Source organism: Magnolia sinica, chromosome 12 (assembly GCF_029962835.1).
Source record: "Magnolia sinica isolate HGM2019 chromosome 12, MsV1, whole genome shotgun sequence".
Taxonomy (NCBI): Eukaryota; Viridiplantae; Streptophyta; class Magnoliopsida; order Magnoliales; family Magnoliaceae; genus Magnolia; species Magnolia sinica.
Window position 1 is genome coordinate 58,419,876 of NC_080584.1, and position 9,019 is coordinate 58,428,894.

The window sequence follows — 9,019 nt, forward strand, 5'->3', positions numbered from 1 at the left end:
AACAATTTCATTGACCTTATCCTTCTTTCCTTCCATGGCCTCAACTTTCCTTATGAGCGCAGTCACTTTACACTTGAGATCATCCTCTTCTTTCAAGAGATATAATCCACCTTTCTCCTTTAATTGAGTCGGCCTAGACGTGGTGTTCGCCATTGGGTAATAGTCCCATGATTGTGTTTTTTCAGCGAGACTATCGAGGTAATCCCATACCTCGTCAACATCTTTATTAATGAACTCTCCATTACACATTATCTCGACCATTTGGCGCATGGAAGATGTCAGTCCATCGTAGAAAAAGTTTGTAATGCGCCACGTTTCAAATCCGTGTTGTGGGCATGAACTAACCAAATCTTTGAACCTTTCCCAACATTGGAAGAATGTTTCATCTTCCTTTTGGGAAAAGTTCATGATTGCTTTTCTGAGGGTAATCGTTTTATGATGTGGGAAGAATTTTTTTATGAATTCCCTCTGCATGTCGTTCCATGTGCTAATGGATCTAGGACGCAGTGAATGTAACTACGTGTAATGCCCCGTGTTTTCAGGACCCGAGTATATGACTCGTTTCCCAAAAACCCGAGTGTTAATCTTAAAGGATGGTCAAATTCACGTATTTCTTTTCTTTTCTTTATCAGAGTAAGCAGATGAGCGTAGAATGGACAAGTAAGCTAAAAGGGAAGTTTAAATTTTCATTTAGAATATACAAGTGGTTACCCATAATGACTTATACAAACCAATGTCCTCATCCTCACGAATACAAAATGAAATAATATTACATGTGAAATAAGATAAACTGCAACAATCTTGAACTGTGAAATCCTATAGCAACCCTTAGCAAATAGAATCATGCACCCTTGTCAACCATAGCCTGCTCCTCACCAATATACGGGGTCACCTGCACTACCTGTACGGTTGTATATTTGATGGATGAGTGGCCAGCTCAGTGTGAATTCCCCTCAAGATTACACACCGCCGCATTAGGTAAGCATAGTTGTAAAACAACGAAGCAATCAAAACAATACATGATGCAATCTTTTTAAATGCATGGATGCATGAATGCACATTGGCCTGGGGATGCACATCCAACTGGACTTGGGCTCGTCACCCATGTAAATCATCGACCTGGGAAAATCATCCAGTCGGACAGGGGTTGATAGTCGGTGGTCTGGGAGCTAGCGAAACGATATCCCAAAGATCCTAAGGGCACGTGCTACAGCATCCAGATTAGCCACCCGTCATCGCCAACATGCTATGGATGCATGATTAGCCAAACCGTTATTAGTCCAGTTACAATCAGCCAATTTAGGTAAGCTCAAGGTCACTACGGGGAGCTCAGAGCCCAGCGTAGGCCGACAGCTCGGGCATAGTGTCCCATTACCACCATCCCCGGCTCATGAGGCTACCACCTTAGGATGTTTAATGGAAAACCGTCGACTAGTGGTCAATCATATTATAACATATGGGGCTTGCCATCGCATGGTTGCACAGTATAAAAACATCGAGCCCATATAGGAAAAATACCAGGACAAGGACACATACGACGATATCAAAGCAAGACAAATATCAAAATAAGCCACATAAGGCGAGTATCAAAATCATGCAATAAAAGACCATCCTTGAAAACCATTGGACACAACAACCCTGGATGGTAGGGCCACATCACTGGTTAATTTAAACCACCATTCAATAACCACTGAGCTGAAGGTCCATTACTATCACAACCAGTCGGGTTACATCCCAAGTATGGGTGTACACATATAGGTGGGGGTTTCCCACTGGTGTACCAATTCAAGTTCCATAAGCAATCCACAAATAATCCATGAACAATCATACAAGATGAACATTAAGCAGGCAATATAGCAATTCAATTTCCACCAGCTAACACATGTGATTGTAAGAGAGAGATATCAAATATAAATTTAAATAAAAAACTATAACTTAAGCTAATGAGAAGATGGAAAGCTCAAGGGGAAGAATCATCACCTTACACTTTGAATCGCCTACTAGTATCGCTAAGTGCTTGCACCCTTAGAATTGAATTCTACCACAGATCATGAGCTCACATCATTAGATCCAAGTTCCACGCACTTCCTAGGTTTAAGATCATATCCTAGGGTTTGAGTCATCTATCTTAGGGTTTTTAATGTGGAATTAGGGTCTTCATCCTGGAGTTTGGGTTTAGGCTAGATTTTTTTTTAGGTTGAACCCTAGTCGTACGTAATTATTTATAATATTAATTTAATAGTTATAAAATATTTACTAACATTAGTGTTATAGTTAATATTGGTTAATAATTATTATGATGATAATTAATGTTATGATATTCTATCTATGATAAGACAACGCATTAATTTTAATTTCTTGTATATAATAACTATCATTAGAATAGATAATTTACTAATGGTCATGCATCTTAATATTTAACAATCCTATTAATAATGGAAATAGTAACCATGTTAATTTAATAATTAGAAAATAATTGTTAACATTAGTATTATAATTAATATTAGTTAATGTAGCAAAATAATCATTGTGGTGACACCAACGACTATCCAAAATGAATATTTAAGAATAATAAACAGGATACTAATATTTAATAATTGACATTTGTTTGTAATAACTAGTTTAGCATAATGGTCTACTGATGGCTAACCATATCTAATATTAATAATCCTAATAACAACAATGGTAACAAATGATAACAGTGCATCGGAACAAGGCTAGAATGGAGAGGAAAGGTTGACTCACCTTGATGACTCGGTTCGAACCGAGTTGACTCGGCCCAACACAACCACTCTTCCCTACATTCTCTCTCCTTCTTCATTTCTGCTTCTGGGAAGTCCAGAGGTGGCTGGACTCGACTCAAGGATGGGCCAACTCAACTCAGGTGAGTCGAGTCGACTCGCCAGCTACACAACTCACTCTCTCACCTTGTCTTCTTCTCTCCCTAACTCTCTCCTCTTCTTTCTCTGTTTTCAATAAGCTGGAAATCAGAAATGTCTAGAGTGGGCCAGACGTAAGACTCAGCTCGAATCGAGCTAGTGCAGTAGCTTGGTGATGGTGCAGCCGCACCTATTCTTTCCCCATTTTTTTTCTTCTTCTTTCTCTGCTCCTCTCTCACTGACTTCTCCTTTTCCTTCCTCCTCCTGGACGTGCAAAGGACCAGCGATGCCTGGACTGAATCAGTCCCACGTGTGACTCGATCTGGAGTCGGTCCAGATTCGGCCCAGTTTGAGTTGGTTGTGTTGGTGCGGTGTAACAACCGCACCACTCCATCTTCCTCTTTCTCCTTTCTTCCATCTTCTCTCTCTCTCTCTCTCTCTCTCTCTCTCTCTCTCTCTTTCTCTTTCTTTTCCAGTTAGAAATGTCCCATTGAGGATGCCAATCCAGCCAGATTCGACTCGGTTTGGCTTGTCAGGTGCGGTGGATCGGCGAGGAAGAAGATGACGCCATTAATGGCGGATCTCGAATGGAGGCTTCTTCCTCCGATCTGACAACATGGGATGGTTCATATGAACCCTAGGGAGCTTATGGATATGCTCATTTGAAGCTTTAGGATGATTTGGGTGGTGGGTTCGGGGGTAGAACGGAACGGCCGGTTTCCTTTGTGTTGCCGCAAGGACAGGAGTTAGGGTGGTTTATCTCCTTTCTTGCAGGGATTCCAACGCCCTTAGGGCCATTGGATGTGAATGAACAGCTGGGATTTAATCCCAGCGTCCGGTTTCTAAAAACAGCTAAGAAGAGCGGTTTCGGCTGCAGGTTTTCTCCCCTGGTTTCGAAGAACTGACGTCCTTTGTTGGACGGCTAAGATGCACCTTGAATGGACGCCTGAGATCAGAGGAATCCTCCTCACTCGGATCGCTGAGCTGGAAAAGAGACAGCTTCCGTTCTTGGAAATGTTGTGTTTTTGGGCTCAATTGGGGCGAGGTTCGTGTGCATGTATACGCGTGAAATACCATGAAACTTAGGGGTTTTGGTCTATCTTCTGTCCTCTGTCAGATGGACGGTTCGGATCGTCCCAATGGGGCTAGATGGTGGGCCACCAATTCAAAAGAATGGACGTTTGCCCGTCCGCTGCGTAAACGGGAGAGAGAGAGAAAGAGAAATCTCTCAGTTCGAGAGAGGGCACGGGTCAGCGCTGGTCGGCTTGCCTGGCACGTCTGATGCACACCAGGTGCACTACACCATGGTGTACGTGTACAAAAATATAGGGCTTACCGTGGTGTTTGTGACTAATCCACGCCGTTCATTGTCTTGGCCAGATCATGTAGTCCTATGGGTTCAGATATGGAAAGGATCTAAGCATTTTAGTGGGACACAACATATTTGAACAGCAGATGTTGCCCAACATCTAATTGCCTCTGGAACCAATCTCATGATTGGCTGTGGCATCGTGTAGGGTCCCTCTTGATGTCGCTTAGGCAAATCCTCTCCCTTCATTTGCTTTGTATGATAATGTTAGGCTATGGGCCAAAATATGGGGTAGATCCGAGTTTTGGATGGGCCACACCACTAGTCAACATGTGGTGATAATTCCGTCACCTTCCTTTTTCGTCCGCTTTTACAACATGCAACAGTTTCTTTTCTTTCTTATTGTTCAAAATAGATGGGGGTCCACCTGTGATGATCTTCCGAAAGATCAACTCCATTCACCGTCTTTGGCACACCGTGTTAACCCATGGTCCAAAATTTGAAATAGATCCAAACTTCAGGTGAGCCGCACGATTTGTTAATGCATTAAATGGTATTTACCGTTAAATCCCATGCACGTAGAAATTTGAATGAATTGAGATATTTTGTGAGAAATCTACTTTACTACTTGTAGTTGTACGATCCGCTCTGTTCATTGTGTTTAACATGCCCTGCTAAGATTAGGGTCCAAAAATGGGGCAGATCTGTTAATCGGGTGGGCCGCACGGTATGTTTTAGCTTCAACGGTAGTATGTAATGAAATTCATGAATATTTACAATCTTGCCATTCATTTCTTAACCAGCGTCCGACGTCCATTACGTCAAAGTGTGCCGCCCGAATTTCTTGAATTTTGGCGAGCATTCTTTATTTTCCGTGCTCTTTCTCTTGGTCCAGTTTGGGCCCCGATCTCCTTAGGATGTCTAAGATGCTTCTTTAGTGGCCTACACATTCTGTAATTCAAAATGACATTTATATACCTCCGATTGACAAGTTACCAGGTAGCTGGGACTTAAACCCGAAGATCTTCACAATGACCAATTCATCCTGATATTCAGATGGCTCATTTGGTGGATCCAAACCTGATGGATGGTCAGGTGACTTGTTAAAAATAAGGAAATTTTATGGTTAGCACTCTAACCATGCATATGGGTGGATGTATGGTCAGTTTTGTGAATAGGTAAACACAAAGTGGGTTTCCAGAGTGATTAGGGATAAAACTTATATAACGTTAGATTCGAGTGACTTTCTTATACATGAAAGTTTCTCAGATTCTGATCCTAATGGTGGGTTAAGCATATTCATATGGTGTGAACAAAGTGAACGGATCAGAATCTTGATCTGATAAGTGTACGGACGGATGTATGGATCAAGTAGCTAAATTGGAAGAGGAGTGGGCCCCACTGAGAGGAACCGTCGGACCCACGTTCGCCGCTGTGAAAGGAATCCGGATTTGAGAAGAAGAGTCGGTCAGCGCTTGCTGACCGACTTTTGGATATTTGGTGTACGCCCGGTGCACTTCAGTTCATGTGCACACACTGTACATGTAGGTCCCACGGAGATGTTTGTGACAAATCTGCTCCGTCCATCCTCTTTAGAACCTCATTTACGGGGTTCGGAATAAAATTGAGACATCCAAAGATCTGGTGGGCCCCAAATCATGATTTTAGCGGCTGATCTGTCCGTTGGGACACTTGCACAGGGATTGAATGGATAAAATTTGACGTGTACGGTTAATTTATGGTCCTCAGGCCACATATGGAGTTTCGAACTGATCAGATGGTGGGAACCCTATGATCTTGCATTCTGGACACTTTTCAGGCCAGTTGAGCTTCAATTTCTCGATTTTCTTGGATCCCTGGCGTGCAAATCTGTCGATCTTGGTCTCCTAGGGTCCGTCGCTTGCCTTGGTGACTTCAAACCGTTAAATCCATGCTTTTAGTACCCATTCCCAGTCCAGGCTCGTGAATACGCCCTGCATCACAAACACAATTAAATCAAGCCGTTAAACAGTTCTATGTTTGTAAATCCTAGCAATGACTGGGGTTTGATATGCAATATTCGACCCTGAACACCCAGCCTTCTTTTAATTTTCTTTTTATTTCCAACTCTGCATAATGTTGAATGGCTCGGAAGAAATCTGAGAAGGATATGCCTATAAGGACGAGTCTGGACAGGAGAGCTTGAACTCCAAGCAAGAGGCCTCCGAGGGCCCCTTAGAGGCGGTACCTCTCTATTGTCTGCCCACCAAATGCAAAGGGTCTAAGCCCTGTGCTTGTCCAAGGGGCACGAAAAGGATAACCCGAGATCCGAAAGGGAGAGCTACTGCGGGTCCTTCAGGTGGCCGAGCTATAGAGCTCGTCATCGAGGGCTCGGTGTTCATCGAATCCCAGATGGACTGGGTTCGAGAAGAATTCTAAATCCTCAACTCCGTCTGAATTCGCGCGCCCGCCCCCCACGACACCCCATGAGACCACGCCGAGGGTGACATCGCCATTTTCATTTGCGCTCTACAACGTGGGCTGTAGCTTTCACTACATCCCTTCATCCATGCCCTGACTGCACATCTGAGACTGGCCCTGGGCCAACTCGTTCCCAATTCCTGGAGAATATTGATGGCGTCATACATGATATGGTACCAAGCTGGCAACCAGGAACTGACGCCTGACGAGTTCCTGACACTCTACCAAGCCAAGCATGACCACAACGAGCCATATTGGTACTACTTTGCTGCCCAAGCCAACCAAGGTTTAGGCCTCGTCCTCAAACTTCCTTCTTCTAATAAAGATTGGAAGAACAAGTGGTTTTGGGCCTCGGGCGAATGAGAAGTGCCTGCGGCTGAACTCAGGAATCAACGGGTCCGAGTATCGTCTCGATTTGCTTGCCAAGGTTGGACCTTGAGTTGTGTTAACCTCCTCCATGATTTTTTAACCCGACCCTTTCTGACTAAACTTTACCCCTTTTTCATTTTGTAGAATACCTAAAGGGAGCCCCGCAACTATCTTCTCTTCAAAAGAATTGCATGGAAGAGCAGCGTGTTTGGCATTATGTGATCACTCCGGACAATCTGTATTAGTCCAGACTCTGCAGACTTAACCCGCTTCCCTTTGCTCTAAGTGAGTACCTCTTCATCGTACTACGTCCCCTGAATTCAAAAATTTTCTAACCTTCTATTGCTTGTATACATATAGCCGAAGTTTTCAGATCTAGGAAAGCTTCTGAATCTAAGAAGAGGAAGCCCCTGCCCCTCAAAGACATGTTGCTTCCTGAACCCCGAGTGAAGATAACTCCTCGGAAGAGACAAAAGACCTAAGGTGAGGCTTCAATTTCTATTACTGCAGCTCCAATTTATGTTGTTGCAGCTTCAACCAATGTTGTGGCAACCGATGTCGTGGGAGTCAGAACGACAACTGCATCTGGGTCCAGGATTGCTTAGGCTCGGACCCTCCAACCTGCCACCGTCCCTCAGCCCCCAAAATCCCCCCACCAGACTCCCAGCAGCCCTACATCGCAATCCCATCATCTTCCGAGCGTAAGGAAGCCATTTGAGCTGCTGATGCGATGCTCTCCCCTCCTGGGGATGGGGGCACCACAATGGCCGAGGCTCAGGCCTCGACCGCTAGTGGTACCGGGGAGGCGGTAGGGTCTATTCCTCTTCTGGAGGCTCCTGAGGCAAGAAGATCGAGATTTTCTCTGGGCTATCATATATCCAGTTTGGTTAGCTCGGTAGCGAAACATTCCTCGAAAGAAGAAATTACCGACCTTCTCACCAAGCGGCATGAGTCCTTCATCAACGACATTGCTTCTATTTGCTATAAGGTAATTCTCATATGAAGATTCTCCCCTCTTCTTCTTTTAAATTGATCCTGACTCATATTCTCGCCTCCAATCAGGCCATGCCAATGTTCCTGTCAACTCGAGAGAGATTGGGGGAAATAACCAGAAAGGACATGGAGATAGAGGCCCTCCGAAGCGAAGTCAGATCACTTTGGGAGGAACGGGAGGAGCTTCAGGGCTTGCTATCTAAGGAGAAGCTGAAAGTGTTGCTGTATCAGGGGGACGCTATCAAGCTCCAAGCTTGTTACAATGATATCTCGTCTAAGCTTGCAATAGTCAAAGCTCGCCTCAGCTCGGTTGAGGGGTTAATGATCATCTGATGGCTGAGTTAGAATGGGCAAAAGTCGATGTTGCAACAGAATTAAAGGTCGCAATTGAGGAGACAAAAGTGGCCTGGTGTACTGAATCTGAGGCTTCAGTTGCCTCAATGATTGCTGCTACCATTAAGGAACTTAAATCCTCAACAGAAAGGACAACCGAAGCTAACAGGTTCTACTCCGTGGATACAATGCTTGCGTTGACGACGTCCGGGAGCTATACCCAGACATCGTACTTGATGCTCTTGCCACTGAGGATGCCGAGGGGCCAACGATGGAGGTCAGCCTTGTCGGGCTCCTGACACCGGGGTTCCTCCTCCCGACTCCGAGGCTCCCCCTTCTCCTCAGCCTATCGACCCCAATCCTCCTGCCGAGTAGTTTTTAACCTTTTTCTTTCTGGATGATGATTTTTAGATCTTTTTGGATGATGATTTTATGGGTAATTAATCCTTGGTTGATGACATGCCCTTTTATACGCCGATAGTTTAATGATAATAACTGTTAATTTGTCGAATGTTTGTCGAGAGATGAGTTGACCTCTTCTATAAGAGTCTGCTCACGGAAGAGCTCTGTCTCTGCACATGAGAGATGGTTCCTCATAACACATTCAGGAAATGGGTTGGCCATCCAATCCGACGGCCGACCTTCCTGCAGGATCTTTTTCTTCGTGTGGGTCCCT

The 9,019-nt window shown here is 44.5% G+C and overlaps 1 non-coding gene across 1 annotated transcript; it reads left to right on the forward strand.

Annotated features, from left to right (window-relative positions):
• Positions 1-319: 319 nt before the first annotated feature.
• Positions 320-426, forward strand: LOC131222227 (small nucleolar RNA R71). Its single transcript, XR_009159935.1, has one exon. It is a non-coding gene; the product is annotated as a small nucleolar RNA R71 (small nucleolar RNA).
• Positions 427-9,019: the final 8,593 nt, after the last annotated feature.